We start from the raw sequence: 25,944 nt of genomic DNA, 5'->3' as shown, positions 1-25,944 counted from the left end.
GTTAATGTTTCTAAGCTGCCTTTAGCACTATGTGTACTCTGAAGAGATGCTTATCAGCATCCTTTGACTTTTATAGATTTCATGGTAGTTGAATTCCTAAGTTCTTTTGGGATGGAGGAATAGTTCAATCAAAATTCCTTGTAAAAAGCCTTTTTTGGGCTGGTGCTGCATTTCTAGAGTAGAAAGACAGTAGGTATGAAGGATCTTAATAAGCAGTTCACGATGTGATGTTGCAGTCATCTCCTTGTTTGCATTATCTACAAAACATGTTCTTGTTACATAATGCTATTTCTTCTAAATCTCCTTATCAGGGGAGAGGTGAATTTCCTATCTGATGATTAACTCTGTTAGTAAGATTTGGCTTTGGGGAGGTGGGGAGAAAGGGAATCTGCTGACAGAGCGAAGGCTGAAGTCAGCTGCAGTGCAGGATTGCTGAGTGACTGAGCACGTTGTTTTCCCAGTTCTTTATTGCTGCTGCCTTGCCTACACGTACTCTGCCTTCTTACCAAACTTTCTTGATACCAGGGATTAACGTATTGATGTGTTGTCCTGGAGCCTGGAAACATAAGAAAGCAGAATAGGTAAGAATGGCTGGAAGAGTGAACCTTGAAGAACAGCATGGCCCTGAGTCCAAGGGGAGTAGTAAAAGGTGTATGCATAGTAGATGTAGGAAGCTGATGGAGGTATATTTCTCTTCGGATCTTTAGAGCACTTTTTCCATCTATTTATGCAGGACAACCACAAACATATACATGCAATGCATGGCAATGAAGCCTTCTGTTCAGAGCAGCCTTGCTCTGCAACAGGAAAGATCTGTTTAAGCTTTTATCTTAGGCTGTCCTGGGTTGTGACCAAGCGGCCCAGTTCAGTGGGGTTTTAATTTATTTAATTATTTTTTACCGTTGTGTGTTGGGATCTTTTGTGTCCCTCCCAATATGCTGAGGCATAGCTGTAGAGCCAATTGTGCAGGAGCTGAATTTGTGTGTTCTTGGTTGTTTTTTTTTCTTTAATGTTTACCTTGGCCTGAACTGGAATTTCTTCATAATGCAATTACTGTAATCTGCACCTTTTTATTTTCACTGTAACTCTTCCCTCGGTATGCTTTTTGTATTGCTTAGAAATTTAGAGATGAAACAAAATTCCACAGTGGTTCATGCTACGTTCTGCAAATGAGTGTTAACAGGAATGTCCTTAAATGATCTGCTTCTGTTGTTGTTTGTTTGTTTGTTTTCTTTATTTAAGAGACTGGCTCTGCACCTTCACTTCAATGCATCTCTGGAACATTTATATTCTCAGGGGCATCTCTTGCTGTTGACACGTAAGTTCTTGTTTCAGTTGGTCTGTGTCTTGGTTCCAGATGAATTTGCCATTTTTTTGTGTGTGTGTGTGAGAAATAACCTTTCACTGCAGACTTCTATTGCAAGGAAGACTGCTTTTAGGATTGATTGTATTATGCATTGGGATGACTTGTGATCTGAATGCAACAGAACTTATTAGTATCTCTTCTCTGAGACTTTGCTGGGTTTAGGGTTAGACTAATATCCTTCACCTGTACACCTTATGAATAGTGGAAGCAGTGGTGCATCAGCAGATGAAAGCGAAACATGTTCACAGCATGAACGTACCATTTTTTTTAATGTATAATGGAGATGGAGACAGTGTAGGAATTGTACATAGCACCAATGCGTTTCTATGGCTAGAACAGCAGAGTCGAGCTTGAGGGAATTGTTTTTTGTACATATGGTATTGAACTTCTAGGTTGTTATCTGAATACCATGGAAGCAAATGTCCATGACCATGGGAACGTTGTTTCCAAGGATTCTATTATTTGACAGACTTCTGGGAGAAAACACTATTTGAAAGCAAGCCATTTGTCAACGATATTTTTCATTTGCAGTTACTACATGACAGGATTGATTGCTTTTTGAGCAATTGTATACAAGTTGAAGCTGAGCTTGGTTCCTCATTTCATGAGCGTTTCAGAACTATGGAAGAGGTAGGTCGGATTTAAGAAGAGACACTAAATATCTAAAACCTCATTTCCTTTTCTTGAGTCTCTACACAAAATTGCTAGGGCCTGATAGGCTGGGGGGAGAAAAATGGAGGAAAAGGAAATGAATTGTAGTTCTCAGAATATTAAGCCTGTTTAAAATAATAAACAGGCTTATAAACTCAAAGATGACAGGTGCTTACACATGGACATAACTTCAGAAGGATAAGAGAAGTATAACTCATACATACTGTCAATTAAATAAAGGTCTGCTGTAGAAATTACCTTCCATTCACTTTAGTGCAGAAATAGTACTAACTGCATTATGGAGTCTGTTAAGAGGGACAGAAGAGAATGAGTTTTATATGGAGGGGTAATATCAGAAATCTCATCTTGTGTAAAGTGATCTAAAAGACATGAATATAGTGAAAGTGAGTATTCTTCAAACGAGTAGGTTCAGACCATTTTTGGAGATAAATAATAAAAAATGGCAATATGGCTGCCTTAAGTGTTATGTAACATTGCAGAACACGCTTTTTCTAGCAGCTTTTTGTACGCTGACTGTTGTACCTGCAAACTTTCTCACGGCTGCTAACTATGAAGCAGGTTCCTTGACTTTTGTCATGCTCTGAAGTTAAGGTATAAATATATGCTTCTCTCCAGGAGTATTGCTGTCCCTTCGATCTATAGATGTACTTTAAGTAGGCTTAGGTGATATACTAGTGAGCATGTCTGTTTACTGGTGGCATCTTTATATAGAGTACAGCCTTCTCCATTGTTATTACCTGTGTGAAATATTAGAGGAGGAAAAAAGAAAGAAGCCATAGCTAAGGTTATAGTGGGAGTGTTGTGTAAACACTGCCTAGTTTTGAAGCCCTCAGTCTCAGAAAAATAGGAACAAGGTGGATGCGGTATGGAGGAAAAAGGATTAATGCACTGGAGAATAATGATTCACTAGGCACAACTGAAAACTAACAAGTGAGGTGGGTATGCCTTCGTGGTATTTTCTTTCTGCTCAGAGGTGTACATCCTTCAGTGAAAGTATAGCAGCAAAGAAGGGTGGAGAAGTATGAGTAACCAGTGCAAACACGGGTGTCATCTGGCTTGCGCTGCAGTGAGTAAGGAATGCACTGACAGATGAGGGCGTGACAAGTTCAACATGTGGTGGAGCTGGTATATTCCTGGATCCTGTACTTTCGTTGGTAAACATTTGTCTGGTTTCGGCTTTTCAAAGTGAAGGACCTGAATGGAGACCATTTAGGTCAATTTAACTGCACGTTCTACTAATACCTGGGGTGTTGGCATTGCACACAAGAAATAACACTCGTCTGGATTTCCTGCTAATCTCAATGTCTTTAGGCAGGGGGTTGTTCTGGTTATGATTGCGATAATCTTTTAGAGCATTGTTCAAATACTAGCATCTGTAGTAAGCTGCAAGTCAAACCTGATCAGCCCTTTTCTTCATGTTTGAGAAGCTCTCTGGTTTGCCAGGAATTTGTAGTTTACCCTGAAGTCACTTTGAATCATGACCTCGCTGATGATATTTCATTTCTGTTATGGAAGGCAGCAAAAACATTTCAGAATGATTTGTGGGAAATGAGTTCTGAAAACTCACATTCTCAAGTAAGAATTTAAATACATAATGTAGTAGTTATATATAAAAAAAAAATACTTTGAATTGAAATCATGAGCTCATTTCTGATTAATTTTGGGTAAGTGTTTTTAATGTTTGTTTTCCACACCATGTTTCCAACTATAAAAAGACTACATGTGGAAGTAAAAGCAGTTAAGCATTCAGCTTTAGGCTTGGTGGAGTACTGGTGCATGTAAAAGCCTTCTCACTAACTTAGCAAAGATAATGCTGATGATTAGATTGCTACAGTAAAACTCGTTTTTGAGAAAATGAGGAGAAATAAATGTTCTAAAGCATTTGTGCTCATTGTCCAAATCCTTCAGCTTCCAGTGAGACTGTAGATGGTTTTAACTGAGGCACAAGCTTGGGCGCAATCCTGCTTCTGATTTCATCGGTGTTTGTATAGCTCTGTGCCTTTTGTGTGAGGAGAGCAAATTCTGTTATGATCTACATTAACAGTAACAAAACATCAGTAGTAGAACTTGTAAATCAGCAACAAAGTACTGTGTTGATGACTTCTCAGAACAGGCCTGTCCCTGTCCCCAGAGAGCAGAGCTCAGCACCTGCCCCTCCGCTCCCCTGTGAGGGAGCTGCAGGCCGCCATGAGGCCTGCCCTCGGCCTGCTCTGCTCTGGGCTGAACAAACCCAGGGACCTCAGCCGCTCCTCATACGTCTTGCCCTCCAGACCCTTCACCATCTTTGTAGCCCTCCTTTGGACTCTCTCTAATGGTTTAATGTCCTTTGTATACTGTGGTGCCCCAAACTGCACACAGTACTCAAGGTGAGGCCGCACCAGCGCAGAGCACACTTGGTCTCTCTGCTGGCCTGTTCTGTGCCTGCTGTCGCCGTAAAGGTTCTGGCTTTCAGCCACTGAACCTCCACAGCCAGTCATATGTTGGCTTCTGAGGAGGTTGCTCTGAGAGGGCTTTGTTAATGGATTAGTCTCATTATTAAGCTTCACCTCAAACATAACACATTGGTTCAGAGACATGCTAAATGTTTGTAGAACATCACTTTAAAATGTGTAGTAATATCACAAATAATACTTCATTAGCCTGACCTTTCTCCCTTCAGTTGAAAAAGCATGTTAGAAAAGCAGTAACTGTTCCTTAACCTTAACTCTGAACAAGATTCAGGTGATACTGGAAAGAAAGCTACCAGACAATATAGCATGGATGTTTTTGGTTTTTTTTCTTTATTTGCATCACTAGGGCACAAAAAGCAGATCTTAAATTTGAAAACTCCATGAATGAAGAAAAATTAAAGATCTTTAACTGTACAAACGATTGTGGAATAGTTTATTGTAAATACTGTGCATGGTATATAGGACAATCAAAAAAACCTATGCCCTAACACTAGAAATGATCAGAGCCTAGTTTGGTACTCCTGTCCTTTGACTCAATACAGTTCTTCTGGTTCTGTTTGTGAGTAGACTGCAGCTGGTGTACAAACTTGCACTTACTTGGAACTGCCTTTATTATTGACATTTTCAAAAATTATCCCTTTTGGCCCTCCTGTTCTTGGTAATGCTGAGAGAATGAGACTAGGCTGTGACGTTTTTTTCATTGTAGTACTTGAGAGGCAGAACAATGGTAAGAAGAACAGAATACAATGTTACCACGTGCAAGTCTCAAGTAGTTGTAGATGTGGCTCTTTTTTTTTTTTTTTTTAAATTGGGAATCCAAATGACAAAATAACTGGTAATAAGACAGGGGTCACTAAATGGAGCAGAGCTTCTTGTCTTGTTGCCATCATTGGTTTTCCAGGGGAGATGCTTTTCACTTACATAAGTGCAATCTGAAGCCAGAGGATAAATAAGTAGTTTTTCCTTCTTGGCTTTGGAGGGTTTCTGTCCATCCTGTCTTCTCATTACATCAGGTGAAGATGCCAAGATAGTTAGCAGGAGGATATGCTGGGGACTGTTGCATGCTCCGAGTTGTCTGGCACCTGTGGCTTGCTCCTGGGAGAGAGGAGTGTGAAATGAAATACCCTCAAAAGTTCAACATTAGAGTTTAACTGTAGTCTGTGTAGAGTAAAAGCTGGAGATGTGTTCGGGAAGAATAAATGTGTATATATTCATATACATAGGAAACTCTAAATCACAAACAGAGTTTGTTAGATAACTATGCAAATACATCTTCAGATAGCTTATGCCGGAGGACAACAATGAAGTCATACTCAGTTGTTAGTGCATAAATTAAGAGAGGAGACTGAAAGCTTTCTTTTCATCACTGGATATTTTCTTGAGCCTTGCTGTGAATGTAAGATCCCCCATTGTTATCTTTCCACTTACTTTTTTGTTGTTGTTTTGGGAGGAAAATAAAAATCAAAAGGCCAGTAACTCATAAACGATTAAATATGTAACAATGTATTCTTCTTTCAGTAATAAGATGATACTTGAATAGCATTTTGGGAAGACAAGCGGTAAAAATACATATACAAGGTCTTAAAAGTATGTTTATGTTGGGGTTCCTGGAGATAAGTAATTCGGGCACTCTTTAATGCCGTTGTAAAGGGTTTTCCTTTGCTGTTACACTAATATGCATTCCCAAATAGCAACTTTTAGGAAAGTTGCTTGGGTTATGCAGCAGGATTATGCAACATCATGTCTCGAGGGGCAGGGGAGGGAATAAGCAGGAAGCCACTGACAATTAGCAGTCTGTGCTTTGTGGTTTAGAAGGAGTTGTGTTCTACCTCCCGGTGTGTTTGTCTCTTTGGTTTTGAAGGACCTAGTATACCTGAGCAGCTTGTGGTTTGTTTTCAAAGCTACACAGCACAAAGACAGAACCTAGTTCTGTTGAGAGGGAATCTGAAAATAGCAGTGGAAAACATGGCTGGGGTTAATGCATTATCCCTGTCGTGTGATATTCTCTGTTTACTAGGGAATACAGATAATGCAAAGAGAAAACAGGCCTCATGCATGACTCCCTAAAGCTAAGGAGAAATCTTTCTACTGGTCAGAGGTGATATTCAAGCATTTGTTTCTGAACTTGCCAGTTGCCAATTTTTGTACTATGGAATTTCTCTATCATTAAACAAAGGGAGCACGATCAAATTATTTGCAATGACAGTTAATACACTACGTTTTCTGTTATTTGAGGAATCCCACAGTTTTGATCCACCTTATTTATTACTGCTGCACCTCCTGTAACACCTGTTGGTGTTTTGAGGATATCAGTTCTAAAATAAACAGCGTAGTACAGCCTGATTTTGGCTTCCTGCCTGTGGGCTTTGTTGCTCTACTCCAGTAACAGAGGCTCACTTCTCCAGCTGGTTTGGTTTGAAACCCTATCACATAAGTGTAAACGCAAGATCAGCATGAGACAATGTATAGGAACAGTTGAGCCGTCATGATGTTGTAGTGAAATGTGCGTTACTTGACGTCCAGGATTATTTCTCTAGAAATAAACTGTAATTTTGCCAATTACTCTTTTTATAAATGGTTCATTCCCTCATGCATATGGACACACATGTACATGCCTCTGCACATCTGGAAAACTTCTGGAGGGTGGTGGCAGAACTGTCAGCTCTCACATTCTTCTACCAAAACCTAAGTTATATGAAATTGAGATGTGTGTGTTTATGGGGGCAGATTTTAATGACAAGCTTGAAAATTAAAGTAGGCTTTCCAGGGTTTGTGGTATTTCTGGATTAGAATAAAATCTATACTGAACCCCATAAAAATGGGTTTGAGTAAGTTTTATTCTAGGCTGAATTTGATCAGAATGACTGTTGTAGTGGTGACCAAAACCTGAAGAAAATAATTGCCTCAAGCTCAAACAAAATCAAAAATCTTCCCATCTCTAAAGTAACGAGTTACTTTTCCAACCCATGGCAGAATAGTTCTTCACTCTTGTATTCCAGTGGAATACTTGGGACAGAATGACTTCTGTACCTAAACACTGTTATACCTTCACTTCTCTAAAAGACTGCACAGAAAAATGGTGATTTAAAAAAAAAAGGGGGGGGGGGGCAGGGGAGTGGTTCAGGGGGGCGAGAGGATGGTAGTTACCCACTTCTTGAAGGAGGGCAGTCAGCCAAGCTGAAAACAGCAGGATGGTATTTAAGGCTTACAACCATTAACCATGATATTTTGCGCTGAGATTTCATGACCCGTGCTAGTGCAGTTCTTTTATGATCTCTTAAAGCAAAACATAAAAACACTTGCAGTGGGTCAAGATAAAAAGGTCCAAAGAGGCTGGCATTTCTATCTCTCCATTTGAAAGAATGGAAGAAATGGGGAAAATATGGAATAATGCCTTATTTCCACACACTCCCAACAATTTTCTGTAGCTCCCAAAATTAAATGGAACCACTACCCCTGTGTTTCCTTATTCAAGTTTAAATTGCAGTGGTTCAGATACACAGACCTGATAACAGTGAAAATTAAGACAAGCTTTCTAAGTTCAGTGAAACTTACTGAGTGGAGTTGTTTCTATATTTAAACAGCCCAGGGTAGATAGTCCACAGTCTAAGGTTTATGTGCCTCTCTGTCAATCTACCCATTTAACTAACCTTTAAACCATTTATAGTTCTGAGACTTAGACAAGATTTTCTTTTTCAAATGAATTACTTGGTTTGATACATACTATCCCTTCTTTTCTGATAAGAAAATAGTTTCAGCTATTCAAAAAACTTCATTTTCATTGTGTAAGTGCAGACAGAAATGATTATGGAATGTGCTCAAAAGATCCTCACTTCTGGTTTGGGTGAGAAGAGAGGTAATTAGTTGGTCTGGATGTATTCTAGGTGGCATAAATAACAATGCTTATAGATGAGGTTGCCCAGAATGTCTCACACTTAGGGTGTTTTCTCGTTCTGTATTTTTCTGTTCCCCCCAAATCAGTCTAAATTTGACCCTTGAAAATTGTCTGTCTTCATGTTATTGGTCACTCTAGCAAGTCTTTATCAAATTTGTATGAGCTATGTCTTCCTTCACAAGTTTAAAATTTTATTTTAATTAGATTTATTTTAACATCTTCCACAATAATATATTTCATGAAAGAAAATATTTCCTCTCCTGTTTAAGCTTTAAGTCCCAGCCTACAACTTTTATATGAATTAGTGGGAATGAAGATTGCTTCTACTTTTTCACAGATGTAATAATGTGATTTTCTTTTTCTAGCTCTTCTCAGAAACTTTGGCTGTAGATTGTCCCCAAACCTCAACTTGAGTGCCATGGAAAATTTCAGCTCTGATAGGTAACTTGGCAAAGTTGATAGAAAAGCAACCTTTTACAGTGGAAAAAACAGTTTGCAGTGGGGAGGTTTCCTGGCCCCCTAAAATTCATAGGCAAATCAAGAAAGAAGGGAGCTTATTTAGCACAAAAAATAAATGAAAAAAGAAAATAAAATAAAACTTCACTAAAATATGCACATTCTTTCAATCTGAAAAGTCTGGTATATTCATGATATCGGGGAGCCTGGCATCCCTGCATGAATTTTGCCTCCAAACAGCATCCTGAGATGAGAGGAGGAGTTGTTCCTATATAGCTAGGAGCTGGAGTAAGGAGAACCAGGAGATCTGCTGTGCATTGCTGATGGTGAAGACAGTTTCACCTCAGCATCTGTCTGCTGTTCCTCTCTGGGATTATCACTGTTCGTTTCCTTACAGGGTGATAGAGATTCTCATAAGCAGGGTAAACCAATCACTTACATGACAACGTACAAAAGTGTTTAAGAAATGTCCCAAGATTTACGGTATTTGAGGGTAATTTACATGAAAATTAGTTGTAAGGCTGGCACTTATTTCAGAAGTTTCTATAATAAATTACTAAGCAGACAAAAATTGATTTACGTGTTAGAGAGCCAAATAACATTAAAACTGTCTTATCCTTAAATGCCTTTAAATGAATTGTAGGGCAGCTTTGCCTGCTACTGCAGGAGAAAAGAATATTTGAAACACTGATGAAAACTTCAGAGAGCTCTATATGAGCAGACAAATTGATGGCTGAATTTTGAGAACAGTCTCGTGTGATATTATAGATGTAAATGCACATAAGATGAGCATTATGTATTCCCCAGCATTCTCTTGAATTTGATGGCCCCAGTCCTACTTATCCAATTCTGCAGCAGAACAAAAGATGAGTGGTGCTGAGTAATCTGTGCCTAGCAATCAGGCAGTCGATTAATCCTGATTTCTCATCTGCCTCTCCACACTGGAGGGTGTCTTCCAGGGTCTGAAAACATCCATCTACTTCTGCTCTCTTTGCCCCCACAGTAGGTCATGAGTAATCTTCTTGGTTTGTCACAGCAGTAAGGCCTGCTGCTAAGTACGCCTGGGGACAGTGGATTCATTATTAAACTAATTCTAGTCCACACCTAGAGACCTTGAAATGTAACTGTCCCTCTCCTGATTTGTCTTCATGGGTAGAACTTCCCTGTTTGCAAACATTTGGACTGTGTATAAGCAGTTAAGCTTGGTTTCTGTTTAAATAAATTATTTTACGGTAGTCTGGCTTACTCCCTTCACTAACAAGGAGGAGAACATCCCATGGGTGGGCCGTGTGATGGATGCTTCCAGTGCACGTCAGGTTGTTTGAAAGGGTTGGATCTGCTCACGTCAACGCCACCTGTGGATGGTGCATCCTCGTGGTGGAACACCAGCAGAGATGCCGAGTTATGGGGCAGCACTGTAGTTTTTATCCTCTCATCTCATCTGCCAGGTGTGTGATGAACTGTTCAGCTACGTCGGTTCAGGAGCTCACGGATCAGGGGAAAGCATTTGTGCTACTGTGATGGAGACACGACAAGAAGGGAAGCCTATGATGGGGGCTGAATGAATCTTAACAGATGAGATTTGACAGGTCTACATTGCTGGTAATAAGAATTCCCTTCCAGAGGAAAAAAAATAAAAGTTAAGAAATGAGGTAATGAGGTCGTTTGTATAAAGAAGAAACTTAATTCCTTTTTTTGTGGTAGTTTGTCACATCTGTATTCAAGCTGTACTGCATGGAGGAATTTTCACAGAGCAAACCTGGCATAGGAAGCTCCCTAACAGTGTTCTGGATTTCCATGAACATAATAGACTGTGTTTTGGGGTAATTTTTTGTCCTGATGCATATGAAACTAAACAAATAAGCAATTCCTGAAGGTTTTCTGTAGTGCCTGTAGCCCATTTTAGCAGTAGGACATTCAAATCTTACTGTAGCATGAAAAAAAAAATAGAATTCCATCACTACCACTCTTTTTTTTTTCTTTGAATGATTTTGATGAGCTACCAGGCAGTTGATTGAAATGCATTATATTGATGCACTCAATCTTTTTATGTACTGCTGGCAAAGTTGAATGATGCAGTAGAGAGACCATCCAGCCATTTTGCTCTGACTAGTGATCATTACCATCATCTAATAAATGTACCTGTGTATGAGTTTACCAAGTGTACTGGGTAAAATGGATAAAATATCTAAGCTCCTCATGTCATTGTCATGAAATTCAATGATGTAAAAATAGATTTCTTTCCTAGGAAATTACATTTGAATCTGCACTGCTTTTCTCTTCCCTCTGCTGTACACCAAAGAAACTGTCTGAACTCGAATTTAAAAAAGTTTAAGCTTTCCTTGAATTAGTGTTGTTTAATGCAGTGGTGTTCCCTGCTTGAACACCACAGGTTTCCCTACGGCAGGAAACCTTGCTGAGGATGTTCCATGCAAACAGCTCTGCGTGCTGCGGGCTCTCTGCAAATGTTTGAATTCATACTGTGTTTGACCTATGGGCTGGCATCACTGCGCTGCAGAGGTGCCTGATCAAACAGGCTGCTGAACAATACTGGGCTCAATTAGGAAGCTTTTCCGTCTGCCATTCCACGAGATTTCGAAATGTGCAGTGCTTCCATTTTTTGAAGGGAATGTTACTAGTGCAATTAGTTCCCCTGTAAGTCCAGAAAGGAAGGTGTGGGGAGCTGGGGGTTGGCCTCTTCTCACAGGTAACTAGTGATAGGACAAGTAGGACAAGGGGGAATGGCCTCAAGTTGCACCAGGGGAGGTTCAGGCTGGAAATGAGGAGACATTTCTTCTCAGAAGGAGCAGTCAGGCATTGGGACGGGTTGCCCGGGGAGGTGGTCGAGTCGCTGTCCCTGGGGGTGTTCAAGGAAAGGTTGGATGTGGTGCTTAGGGACATGGTTTGGTGGGTGACATTGGTGGTAGGGTGATGGTTGGACCAGATGATCTTGGAGGGCTTTTCCAGCTTTAATGATTCCATGATTCTGTGATTCTACTAACAATGTTGTCTTTGGATAATGTTTTAAGCCAGTATTTAATCCTCAGTTACCACTGCAGAGAACATGAAGATTTACAGAAGGGATCAAACTAGCCTCTGTTGTTGTTGCGTTTGGTCTGGAGTTTTTTGGGTTATGCTTGAAGCCACTGAGAAGAAAAAGGTTCACAAATCTTTTACCAAGTAGAATTCCCTCAAAAGCTGGTTAATTGGAAGGGAGGGTGTTTTATGCTCCTGATACTTTCAGTAGTCTGAGGTGTTTCTTTACCGGACTGTCCCTTTTGCTGAGTAGATCATTTGGTGAAGACAAAGCTCCATTGTTAGCTTCCGGTTGTATTTCCTGCTTTCAAACACTGGTTTGAAATCGTAATGACCATTATTAGTTGGGTTTTACTATGGCCCTGATAAATATTTGCTTTAACTTTATTTTCATTTGATTTGGCTTTTTTATCCTTTTTAAAGGCTTGTGAAGGGGTGGAAGCTTTTTCTGTTAAGTGCAAAAAGTATTTTATACTTCATGGCCTGACATTCAAAGGTGCTGGGAGTCCCTACATTTATTTAAAATAATGTGGAACTGTGGATGCCCAGTATACCTGAAAAATCAGGTGCTCTGTGACTGGAATGCCCAGCCATTGGGATGCATTGAGTTACGGAATTGTTTCTTTTCCTTTCCTTCCCTTCCCTTTTTCCCCTCTCATGTTGCAGATGTTGTCATTAAGTTAAAGGATTTTGCTTTTCTGTGGAAAAGTACCTTTTGTGGTTGTGTGTTTTAAAAAATTAATGTTCCAAGTGAGCAGAATAAAAAATTTACGTATGCTTTTAAGGTGTTGAACAGCTGAAAGTCTGGTGTTGGGCCAAAGGTAGTGTCTGACATTTCATGGCTTAGGGTTTTTTGTTTAAGAATTCCAGGAATAGCATTCATAGTTGGGCAATTGTTTTAAATTTTGTGCATACACAAGCTTAGTTGCTTAGAGTTGGACTGCTGCTGATATTCCCAAGTGGTAAAGGCAGGAGTTGTTATAGCTTATTAATTTCGGATGATGAGTAAGTGTTTGTGAAGACATCTTTTTTGTTTGCCTTCACTCTGCTTTCTGGAAAGGTTACTTTAAGGGGCTTTGCTTAAAGAGGAAAAGGTGTGTTTGAACATGCTGATTTGCAATAACGATTTTGAAAAAAAAATGTAGTAAATACTGAAAATCATGTACTTCCTATTTATCTGTGGAAGCTTGCTCTTCTGTTATAAAATAAGACTTTCAGTCCTGACAGGTTCTTTCTCTACAGCTTCTGAGAGAACCCAGATGGTTGTCAGTAGCCAAATGTCGGCACATGGAAATGTGGGGCAGTATCTGCTGGTGAGTCTTGTTTTACTGCCGATGGGATGGGATCACTTGATCCAATGGGAATAACTTGATTCACAGAATCGTCTAGGTTGGAAGAGACCTCCAAGATCACAGAGTCCAACCTCTGACCTAACTCTAACAAGTCCTCCACTAAACCGTATCACTAAGCTCTACATCTAAATGTCTTTTAAAGACCTCCAGGGATGGTGACTCAAACACTTCCCTGGGCAAAATGGGGTGGAAAAAAAAGTATTTCTCTTGCTCTGCCATCTAGGTTTATCATGCAGGGAGGCATTTTTTCCAGACTTTGTTGAAGATAAGCTTGTCTGTGCTAATCCTTCAGAGGGTGTCTGCTAGGCTGAAGAGCTTGAGCTGTGTGTAACAAGCTGATATATTAATAAGTGTTTGAAAAGTAATGAAACCAACCCCAAATCTCTGCGTGAGGCAGTGATTGAATATATAAATCTTATTAACCTTTCAGTATTCCCAAGCAAAAACTGTCCTTATCACTCCTATATACTCCCTGAGGACATCTATCAAACTGTAGATGCTGTACACGATACGTAAAGAGAGCTGTCACCGTCTGCAAGGAGAAATGCTCAGCTGTGGAACATGGGTATACGGCATTTGATTGCTGGAAAAAAATGTGACAGTTCTGACACTGATAAATTATTAACCAGGCTTCCATAAGTGTATGCTTAACTTCTCAAAGCTGCATCGGCGAATGAGGAAATTGGCTTCAAAGACCAGGTGGTGATGGGCTGATGGCAGTAATTTAGAAATGGGCAGGAGCAGTGGCAAGAGCTGTTACTGCTGGCATCCCCTGACTGTGCCCATCATCTTGGAGAATGTGTGCCCTCCAGGTGAGGCCGTGGATCCCTTCCATGTTGGCATACTTCAGCTGCCTGCTCTGCGTCCACCAGACCATCTTGGAGATGATCCGTCCCTCTCTGAAACATCTTTCATAGATTTTTCCTTCTGGAAGTGTTCATCAACTATGCTTTCCATTTCAAACCCAGACCGATGAGGTACTTTGACCTTCACATAATGATATATTTTAGCATCGTATCAAGCGGCATAAGGTGCATGTATTGCAAGGCAGAAGGCAAAACATTTACTATGCAAAGAGCCGAAGTAAAGCTTGGCCAAAAGGCGGCAGAAGGCTGCTATGGAAAGGTCAAGTAATGATTAATATCCTGCGAGCACAGCTCTGCACCATCGTTCTGAATAATTTCTCTGTTGCCATTTCTCCTAAAATCTAGCATCCCAGGAATATGGTGCCTGTGACCACCATGTGTTTGTTCGTTTTCCCCAAATGTTATGAGTAGTTCTAGGACCGGAAAAAACTCTGGAAGCCCACCTCCACGGTCCTGAGCTTTTCATTTGTAGTGCTGCTGGAATTACACAGCTTGCTGGAAAGGAGAGAAGTGTAAGCTATGGTAATATATGGAATGTGAAGATAACTGAATAAGGGTGGGTTTTATGCTGTGTTAGAGCAGAAGCAGCTTCCTGAGGTGTTCTGTGCCTTCCTACTGTTTGTACAGCACCCGCTGGTATTAGATTGTGGAATTGGCTTGATGGGTCATGGCCAGGAGGATATATGAAACAGCTCATGATTTATTTATTTGTGTTCTCCCCTGCAGTCAGCATGAAGTATCAGAGTGCAGTGTACTTTAGGTAGCTTTTACATTTGAAAAATTTGGATGCTAACAACGAGGGGTTGAGGCCTCAGGTCTCAAAAATATTTCTGCAGTGGAAATCTGTGTCTTCGGTCATGTCCTATAAAGTCATCTTCGGCAGTTACGTCTGCTTCCTTCTACTTCGGAGCACTCCGCACACAACGATCCACTGACCTGCTTTGAACTTTACTGTTCCAGCCCTGTGTCTGACTGCTGCTTGCTGGCCAGTGTCGAAAACTGTGCTGCTGAATCTCCGCTGTTGCTTTTTGTGCAAGCTAGACCGAAGGCAGGCAGTCTGTTCAGCTCTGGCAGCTTCAGCTGCATGGAGAGGTACAACTGAGGCACTGGCTGTGCTGAGAGGGCAAAGAGCTTGAAAACGTCCAACAAATAATGATCTCAGATGCTCCGTTCATTTGATGAGCGGTATTTTTGGAGGACTCTGTCACTTTTATTGGCTTCTTACACAGTGTATAAAAAAGACGCTGATCCTGTAAGCTTCTGTCAGGCAGACTAGGTAGCCTTTTACTGAAGTTGTTTATTGGATTAACTGATAGGTTTTCAAGTCCAGACTCCCCACCCATGCTCACTTCGAGGTGGATGCAGTGGGACAATGCACTGATGCATTTCATGTCCGGCTTTATTTGCTCTCTGTTTAGGAGAGCATTGTATATAGAGAAAAACAAAACATTGTGGCATTGTGTATAGAGGAAAATAAAACAAGGCAACTGTCTAAGCTCTTTCCACTTTATGATTAAGCTGTTGTATCCTCTGGTAGGTTTCTGGACAAGTGTCATTTTGAACAGCTCTGTCATGTTTTACACTGCCAATGAGTACATTTGCTCACGTGTTTTGTATGCCTGCATTTGAGGTAGTCATGCTGCATCTCCTTCGCAGTCAGTGGAGAGAGAGGGATGCTACTAGACAGGGGCTCCTCTGACCTTTTTAAAATCTTCTCATGATGAGGTGAGTCATGCCCCAGAAATGCCTGTTTGTTTGTCTCATTTGCCTGGGGAGTGAGATGGGGATGACTAGGTCAGAGTCGATAGGAGAGATGAATCTCTTCAAGATCTTTTCATGCCTCTACAGAGAACTTGTGTAATCTATGGTTATGTTCACTATTTTTGCTATGTGTGAAAACAAATTTATTTCATTTCATTAAAACCTGAATCCAGTTGCTTTACTGAATCAAATATCACCCACTACACGTGATAATGGCTGAGTGTTACTACACGTTATGGATGTTGCAGAAAGGTGAGTGCCTAGCATCTAACAGGCTGAAATAGTGGAGGGCTGGATTTTTCATCTCCTGCACACCCACCCACACATTTCCTCCTTCAGAGCACTCCTATGCAAGGTCCATGGTTCCCTTCTCCATCACCCCAAAACCAAGAGGGGGATTCCCCAGCTTCTCTGGTGGATTCTCTTCCAAATGCTGGTTCCCGCTTCTCTGGCTCTGTAGCTTGGCTGCAGCCCCTCAGCAGCCTTAGTGCTGCCCTGCCCTACTGCAAAGCTCAGAGATCACCTCATTTTCTGTTATGGAGAAGGAGAAGTCATTGACAGAATTTTATCATGTGGACCAGACCTCAGATTGATAATCCTGAGTTTATCTGCAAAATAAAACGTTTTATTTGATAAAGTCAAAGCACCAGCTTTGGAGTATACTTAATTCAGCAAATTAGCAAAAACATTTGAGCTTTATAATATGAACAAGCTTCTGTCGAAATCTCTGAAGAATCCTCGTAAGATTCTGCAGAATCTGTGATTTTCTGTTGAGGAGCTTTTCTGTTGGAGGAAAAAAAATCAGGCAAATCTATTGATATTTCAATCAGTCTCTTGCTGCATCAAAACGAAGCAAGCCTTCTTTTCATACCTAATAGGCTTGTTTGTCAGAGTATCTTGTTGTTTTACCATGCAGCTTCTACTTCATTACTACAGAAGCTTCAACTGACATGCTGTGGCACAGACCAGCACCCCAGAGATCTCACACATTTACACGTGGTGGTTGCTGCCAGAGCAGCCTCAAGTCCCAGAGCTACCCTCAAGGCAGAGAGGGCACTGAAGGAGGAGAGAGGATGGAGATGTGTCAAGACTAGACCATGAAGCAGCAGCTGCTGGCGTGTAAGAGGTGTCGGTGCCTTTCAGGTGTCCTGGTGTCAAATGCAATCGTGTCATATCATACGTATTAATTTAACTTTTAAACTCATTGTGTTTGATGGCTGGAGGGGCATGTTGTAAGAGATGCTGGTGGTTAGAAAGAAGGGTTGGGAGATCTGCTGGTGTTGTTTTTGCCATGTAAGAGAACCTCACATCAAGAAGAGATTTCTTGCTCCCAAAGGTCATGCCTTGGAAAAGGATGTTATAAAATTTTTAAAGTAAGCAGTTTGTGGACTTTCTTTAACTTGTCTTAGTTAACCAAAACTCACATTTATGGAATTTAAATTTATAACTTACCTAATTGCCGAAGAAGGCACACGTAAGGTACATATTAAAACTTGCTTTACAGCTGTGTATAAAGTTGTTCTGTTCTAGACCTCAGTTCATTGCTTTATTTTCCATTTCATCACAGAAAGTGTAGGCACAAGGAATAACATAAATGTGAAATTACGTACTGTATGAATACTGCTTTCATACAAACTGTGAGTAAGCGATAAGATTGAGATGACTCAAGCCTTAAGTCATATCTTCGTGGGTGATTTAATATCGCACAGATGTTTTTGCTTAACAATAGAAATATATTTCTACTTCCTTCATTCCTTGGTTTGTATCTGTTTTTTTGTTTGCTTAATTTTGCAAGCTGACATACAGGATTTTATTTCTATACTTACCCTGGGAGGTATTGTCTTTTCTGTTTAAACACTCAGCCAGGATAGTGAAATGTATTTACTGAAGGATGAGCAAAGCAAAAGGAAAAGATTGCCACCCTGTTCCCCCTCCTTGTGTTTGACTTGTAAGTATATTAGCTAAAGCAGTGTAGTATGTGGAAGATTACTAGAGACTTGTGTATCCCAAAGCTTCATCTAAAGGGTTAAACTCAATTTTATTGTTTTGTAGGATCTCTAGGAAGTGTGGGCTCGTATTCAGAAATGACTGCTGGCCAGTGAACTTTCAACCTGTGGGCCAGATCCGCACTTGCTCCTCTGCGCATGTCTTTCTCCTGGCATAGCGTACTCCAAAAAAATAGCACGAAGTTGTTGGGAGGCCAAGCTGTGTGTCCTTCAGGGAGTTTTCACTGGGCAGTCAGGCTACTTGTTGCATGCACTATGTAGCCTGACCGTTTGGGGAGCACAGCGAGCCTCAAGTGCTATGTCAAGGAAACATGATGTGACACATTTACTTATATATAAATGCTTTCCCATGTTACCTGAAGACTTTTTTTTTTTTTAAGGGCTGAAAAATAAACACACGGACACCTCTTGTTAGGAGCACGGTTTGAATGAATCACCGGCAGTGCTGAGCCTTCCTCATCACTCTCTCCTTGTACAAGTTAGGCATTTTAACTTACTGATTTCTTTCATGATAAGGTAGAATGCTTCATGGGCTTAATAAGCATTAACATTATGGCTTTAGACTTTAAAAACTTAGGGTTTTGAATTTGAGATTTTATTACAACAATGCTGGAAACTAGATGAAACTTGAACGCATTGACTATGGCTGGAGAAAAAAACTGCAGTCTTGTAGCTAAATAAGAACTTTGCCAAGACATTATGAGAAAGCTGGCATGGTGCCTGACCTAAAAAAAAAAAAAAAAAAGCCTGCTTCTGAATCCATTGTTTTTGTTTGAATCTTTATTACTATGAAATCAAACACACTTAGACTAAATGAGTTAAGGAGGCTGAGACTTAGAAAGTCAGATGTTTTGGCCTTTCTCTCAGCTTACATTCATTCTCGTGCACAGATACCAGATTGTATGGTGGTATTGTCTTGTCAGACAATGCTGCAGCCACACATACATGATCCTTTCTTTAATGCAATATCTGACCTGCCAGTTCATAAATCTGACAGCTTTCATATCTAAAGATCTTTGAAGTTTGGTCACTGTCAAAAAAAAAAAAAGTAAAAAAAAAAAATCCATTTGCCTACTACTTGCATTATGATACTGAGTAAAGCTCTCAGGCTAATCTGTGTACCGTTAACTGAGATCAAATTTGGTTTTCTTTTCTTGCCACTTGACTTTAGCATCTGCCAAAGAAGGAAGAGTTGGTCTTCCTTACCTTGCATATTTATTCATTTGGTGCAACAAAGATTTCCTGGTGTTTCAATACCTGGTGGTTAGTTAGCATACTTGGGCGTGTGTGCTGTGCAAACAGACTGTTGAGAAGGGTAGCTGGTTTTTCTTGCTCCTGTATATGGCATGCTAGAAGCAGTCTGCTTTTGTTAAAGCAGGAAGAGAGGTGAGTTGGGTATTACCCTCTGAAGGTGGTAAGTTTTACATTTGCTGGAGGTTCTTGATATGAAATGCCTTTTATGTCTTTCTGACGTTTTATTAGACTTGTTGGTAAGAGTCCTTCCCATCCTTCTCCCATCAGAGATTTGTATACAGCTGTGGGCCTCAGAAAAGATAAATGGACACCGAGCATGTTTTGATGGCTACCTAGTAATGCCATCTTAGTTTTGTATTTCATTTCAGAACCCCATGTGAATGACCTCAGGATATGTAGGACTGGAGTGTTTTAAGCAGCACATATGAAATGTTTCTCTTTTCATTTGATTGCCAAAGCTGGGTACATCAGATCAGAGTCCATCACGTTGTGTTACACTGTGCCAGCACTGGGTTTGGAGTTGTGGCCTCTTGGAGCATGTGCAAGAGGCAGCAGTGCCATCATGCCTGCTCCAGCTCTGCCATCGTGCTTTGGGCAGCTGTGATTCAATTCGTGGTCAGCGCCTTTTTGAGAGACAACACATCTCAACTTCTCATCTGGTCAGTTACGGCCCACCACACCGTGCTGTGTTTGGCTGCTGTTGGTAAGAGTTTCTGTGCCAGTACAGAAATCCTGCTTGTGCTTGTCCCGGATATTCCTGTGCTAGTAAATATATGCAGCACAGACCACGTTTCTCTGCTGGCAAAGGAATCCCCACCAGCCAGCAGTAGGTGATGCTGCCTCAGTGGAGCATCGTGAGGCGATGCCATGATCCCCCTGCTGCTGCAGCACGCATGGAAAACGCAGCCCCTGTTGCTGAGTCACGAAATGGTTCCTCGTACCAGCTTCTGACTAAGTAAACATAATGGCTTGGTGGCGGGAGTAATTTCCTGCAGCAAGCCTCTTGATAATTGAAGAAAAGAAGATGATTCCTCACCCTTCGTCTCGCTGCCTCCCAGCTCTGCTTCGCTCCCCGGGGCAGGATGCTTCCCCTCCTTCCTGCGGAGATGGGAGAGATGGGGAAGGTGTCTGGGAGCTGCCGACCTGCTGCATTCAGGGCACGTGCAGCAGGGACAGTAGCGGTTACCGCACCTGTGGTGACAAGCGGTGCAGCAGGCTGCAGTGGGTTCACTGTATTTCCTCTGGTTTTAATCAGCATCCCTCACAGAGACTCAATTTCAGGGGTGCTGGGCTTCTAGTTGTCACAAGCAGCTGCGCTAACAATTAGCAAGAGGAAATGGCATGTTCTTCCATGCAGCAACGCTGGGGTTTCTCCTCTTTTGAAAGAAGCCTTAACCAGTTCTTTCCCTTTGGGAGAGTGAGCGAATGCTCTCTGGATAGGCTGGGTACCCGTATACAGTGGATACATAGGATACAGGAGAATAAAGTGCACCTTATTGTTCAGCTGTGTCTAACTTCGCAATCGTTGTGCTAACAAGTATTATTTATAATGCATTTTCCCTCAACAATAGCTTCAGAAAGGGAGGATCTATTCTGGAAATACCATTCCCACAGGGATCGCAGAAGTGGGAAAAGTACATAAATAGTCCCCATGAGGGGTTCTTTACCTCCTTTCCATGAGGCAAGGGAAAACGAACCCATACTCAAAAGGCTCACTTATATATATGGTCTTGCCATTGTGTCACTTCATTCCTTCCTAATCCTTCACTAGTTCTACCGCAAGTCCAGCGGTGGATCGTTGCCTTACCCTGAATGAAGAAATTAATGCTCTGGCCCAAATTGAACGTAGATTAATATTAACCCCATCCTATTAGGGGGCTTTGCATTTTTCCATGTGCCCTAATTTGTGATTTAGCATTCACCAAATGCTCTGCTGTGTGAGATCTTCATTCGGTTTAGGATGAAAACAGTGACAATTCCCAACTATCCACAGGGCTGCTTAATAAAACATCAAAGGTCTGTTAAAAAGAGGATTTACTTAGACATTGTCAGTTTCTAAAAGTTAGCTGGTCTGTTCTGTTTTCAAGCTTTCAAGCCCTAAGTTGGTTGGTTCATATATTCAGCTTTTGTCAGCTGATTTATTCTGGAGAGAGAACAAAAGGCAGTGCAGGAGAGGAGCCATTTTTTTTGGTTAAATCTTAACGTGAACCACAGGCCTGGTCTCCAATCATGTGTTGTGTGAAGCAGGGAAGTCTTAAGCGCTAGTTTGTTAGAAACAGTATCTCATTTACTTACTAGCTTCCTGTTTTTATGAAGAAAGTGTCCCTGTTGTTTTCATAATTGCTATTCTTTTCTGTTATACGTATATTTGTTAAACAAAATGCTTACCGCGGAAGGCATGGGAGCTAAAACACAGTCTGCTGCTATAAAGTAGGTGATGTTTTGTGTGTACCTGTGCATGGCACCTCGTGTAACAGTCCATGGAGCAAGGAAGACAATGTTTGAAATTCAACACAATTTTTTAAATGATGTCCTTGCCATAGTAGCATTAACTAAGAAGTGGGAAAACTTAGCTTACGCAGTTTAACTGCTCCTAGCACTTCGGCAGGCTTAGGTTAGAGAATATTGCTTAAGCAGAGTTAATGGTGTAATGACTTTAGAAGCAATCTGGTCTGAACAAGTATGAGTTTCTCTTAAGATATTTGCTGAAACTTTGGTAGGTAGGTAGAGACTGGTTAGGATAATCCAATTATTTTTTCACCCCAAGCAAAGTGGCAATTTCACAGCGGAGAAGAAAATCTGGAAAAGAAAAATTTGAAGATGCTGGTTTCTAAGACACTCATTGGTAAGTGTTGGCTTGCTAGTGCTGAGTGCAAAATCATTAAACAGTTGGCTGCCATTCTGGCTCTTTATAAGAGAATATCTTTGCTAATTCACAAGATATTGTAACCTACGTAAACTTGGTTGAACATACAAGCAGGTAAAAACATATTTTCTAACAGTTGCAAAATCCCATAATTATATGATGAAAACATCCATGAGATTTTTGTCATAAATGGGACTGAAGGATCTATTTCCAGAGACCAGGATTTTGTTGACTAGGCTACTGTCGATTGAGTCTGCTCTAGAGTTTCTAAGCCAATCTCATTTGGCATGGCAGGCAGTGGTACTCTTGAGAACAGCTGCAATGTTATGTTGTGGCTGGGAGCCATCATTCTTCCTGTCTCTCCTTCACTGCCCTCTTGTTGTGTGTTTCTGTGCTCCATGACTTCAAACCACTGGCACTTCCAGCCACTTCCCCTCCTGTTCCTTACCATGGCTGGGGTTTGCAGTGACTGCCTGTTGATCTGTGGCTCTAAAGTGTCTCCATTCACATGGACGTCAGATCCTACCAGCTTTTTCTACTAGCAACTGCTTTCTCTGCTGCTGGTGGTACATGTTCTGCAGTTCAATATTTCCTCATTGGCAAAAGTTGTAAGACCATTAATGAAATGACCTGTCAGCTGATGTACATCTGGCTCAGGATAGAGTAGTTATCTCTTAAATTTTAAGTCCATTAAATCTGTTTGTTTTCATCACCCTTACTGATACTTAGTTCTGCTCCAAAGTCTACATCCTTGACCCTATGCTCCAAGTGACAAATGAACTAACTTTGGATTCTAAGTTTGTGGCGTTGCAGGGCAATGGGGGCTGCGGTCAGCCCCTGACGCTTCGTCTCTGCCGCTCCCTCACGGTCAGTCCCTGCCCCTGCTCCACATGGATGCCATCCTTCCCGAACTGAGCCTGCGGGGGCTGCCCACAGGCAGCAGCTCTTCCAGCACTGCTCCCACACGGCTCCGTACCACGGGGTCCATCCATCCCCCAGGAGCAAACTGCTCCAGCACGGGTCCCCCACGGGCGGGCGGCAGCTCCCCCCAGACCCCCTGCTCCTGCGTGGGCTCCTCTCCACGGGCTGCAGCTCCGGCCCGGGGCCTGCTCCTGCGGGGGCTCTCCATGGGCCGCAGCCTCCTCCAGGCCACATCCACCTGCTCCACATGGGCTGCTCCACGTGGGCTCCTCCACGGGCTGCGGCGTGGAGATCTGCTCCGTGTGGGACCCATGGGCTGCAGGGGGACAGCCTGCTCCACCGGGGGCCTCTCCCTGCACAGGCCGCAGGGGAACTGCTGCTGCCTGCCTGGAGCACCTCCTGCCCTCCTGCTGCACTCACCTGGGGGGCTGCAGGGCTGCTTCTCACTCCTCACTCCCCCAGCTGCTGTTGCATGTTTTTTCCCTTCCCTAAATCTGCTCTCCCAGAGGCCCACCCAGCATCATTCCCTGGCTGGGCTCTGGCCAGCAGCGGGTCCCTTTGGAGCCGGCTGGAGCTGGCTCTGGTCTGGCGTGGGGCAGCTGCTGGGCTCTGCTCATGGAGGCCACTCCTGCAGCCCCCCTGCTACAAAATTCTTGCCATGTAAGCACTGTACAATCCACCCCTCACTTCTGTGAAAACCATATTTAAGAATTATCATTTAAATATACATTCATTGACATTCCTCACACTCTTCACAAATTTCGCTTATATCAACAACAACACAACCCCCACACCAAAATGAACGTAGCGTCATCAAAACACTGATAAAGGTGGAAGATTTACACACATTCCACCCATGATCCCTTCACCACGTTACAACACAAATTGCTCACTATTATGATATTCTCTAACAATGTCCATTCCATGTTTTCCCTGTTACCTCTCCCAATTATTGTCCTTATCTCTTCTCACAGAGGCTGCCACTGCAGCCCATCCGCTACCAAAGCCTTGCTGCGTAAGCTCAATACACGGTTGTGGCATGTCACCTTAGTAATTTTGGACCTCATATTTTAGAAATACCTGCCTCCCCCTGTTGAGGGCAAAATTACCCAGGATATCCAAGGATAGGCATTATGCTTAGCCAAAGGGAATTTTTGAGGCTTCCAGATATTCTGCTAAGAGTTCCAGCTTCTTTAGAGTTAAACAAAAAAGCTCAGAGAATATGTCCAGATGTCAAGGTAAGATGCAGCCAGAAGGGTCTTCTGGAGTGTTTTTTCTCAGCCCTGAATTCCCAATACCAGAATACGTCTTACAAGATACGCTGTTCTTATCAGCCTGCTTGTCATACCACTGCATTGTTTTCCTGAAAAAAACAAAAACAAAAACAGTTACCTGCAGGGTATCATCATGATAGAAATGGTGCTATCAGGAGCAATTTTTAACACTTTTGTTGCACTCAGTTTCTAATTGCATTGCTCATTCCTTACCCTTAACCTTTTGGTTTTCCATTTTCCAATAGAACTTGTTTTTCTCCATCAAAAAAAATTTCTTGGAATTATGTTATATGCCACCTACTCTACTGCTGCAAGGCAAACTTGCAAACAAAAATTCAGAGCACCCTGACCCATCAAACAACTTAGCTTGTTCTCTCACTGCTGGGTTTGGGTCGCTGTTCTGTGCCAGAGCCCCATGCTCCCTAGACCACTGTGATGTTGAGACCTGATTGGGTTGAAAGTACAGCTTTCACCAGGCCTTTTTCCTAGGCAGTTCAAGAAAGAATTTACCCTTATAGATAAGTGTAAGTTACATACTGGATTTCTTCCTTTGCTTACAAATAACTTGGCCTTAGGGATGGTATTGAAAGAAACGCTATTTTCGAGAATCTAAGAGTTAGCATAGTGGTCCTGTGCTTTTTTTCTTCTTCTTCTTTTTTCTCTCTTAAATGCAGAGAAACAAAGTAAAAATTTTCCACGTGTTGTTCATTCCTTGACATTTATATGTTTAATATTACAATCTAGCCAGAGTTAGCACTCTGTGGTTTATGTTTGTTTCCCACTTTTCAATGACAGTTAGTACATAATTGGCAGTCCTGAGTTGTATTTCTGACTTGCATTGACTGTGTGCTGTTTGTTGTGTGACTTTTCTGTCCCATTTTTTTCCCTGATAGAAGTGACAGCGATATGGATCTGTTTTGCTGAAGTAATCCCGAGATTTATATTAATGTTGTACTGGGGAAAAAATAAAAGAAAAACTAGATGAAGATACATATATTGCCACTTGTGTATAATTTATCATCATCTTCATTCATTTGAAAAATTTTAAGATTAATTGAAATAGAGGTTAGGAAATATCAGAAGAAATTCCCATGCAAGAATACTCTAAGGAAGAATCTCATTTAAATTTAAATTGTGACTTCTGTATCCTTTGCTAATAAGTAGTCGGCTAACTTGAAGAATAAAGTTAATCAAAACCAAGATTCTGAGGTATATTAACGAAAAACAACACAAGAATTTCATTTGATGCCATTGACAACAGCATTTGCTTCTTTAGCAGTTGTTATGAATGAAAACTGAAGGATATTTTGTCAAATACCCGTAGTCCTTCCTAGTGAGCACTGTTGCTCCAATTCTCTGTGCTATTTATCTTTGTCAAAAGCTTTCCAAACTGTTGAAAGCTAAAGAAGCAAGGGCTGCTATTAAAATAAGTATGTACTGGAAAATGAGGAAGAAAGCTAACAGGTTTTGTAACAGCATTGAGCATTGTGGTTGGGCACTCTCCTGTAAATGTCAAAATTCTTAAAAGCTCTTTTAGTTCTTTCAGCATTCGTAATAGAAAATAAATCTGCATTATCCTTGGCACACATGCACCTATATATGCACACAGATGTATTTGCACTTATGATAATGTAGGTGCACTTCTTTGAGTGTAAATGTGGTTTATGTTCATATATTACATGTAAAGTGTGTGTACTTTTCAAAGTGCAGTGAGTATCTATTCGCGTAACTTCTTTTTATTAAAGTGTCTTGGAGGTCATGCATTGTTT

At 41.4% G+C, this 25,944-nt stretch overlaps 1 protein-coding gene across 3 annotated transcripts in view; it reads left to right on the top strand.

Annotated features, from left to right (window-relative positions):
• Nucleotides 1-25,944, top strand: part of SYTL5 (synaptotagmin like 5) — an 87,233-nt gene that overhangs the window by 1,618 nt on the left and 59,671 nt on the right. For 2 of the 3 annotated variants that reach the window (XM_066980233.1, XM_066980242.1), the window contains 3 exons: nt 526-581; nt 1,243-1,318; nt 1,898-1,996. The gene's annotated coding sequence lies outside the window, so the exon portion shown is untranslated. Of the gene's footprint in view, nt 1-49; nt 582-1,242; nt 1,319-1,897; nt 1,997-25,944 lie in introns of those variants that run through there. The other variant, XM_048052835.2, reaches the window with a different exon arrangement.

Source organism: Anser cygnoides, chromosome 1 (assembly GCF_040182565.1).
Source record: "Anser cygnoides isolate HZ-2024a breed goose chromosome 1, Taihu_goose_T2T_genome, whole genome shotgun sequence".
Taxonomy (NCBI): Eukaryota; Metazoa; Chordata; class Aves; order Anseriformes; family Anatidae; genus Anser; species Anser cygnoides.
The sequence above is the reverse complement of the archived record's forward strand: the minus strand, read 5'-3'. Positions and strand labels throughout refer to the sequence as shown.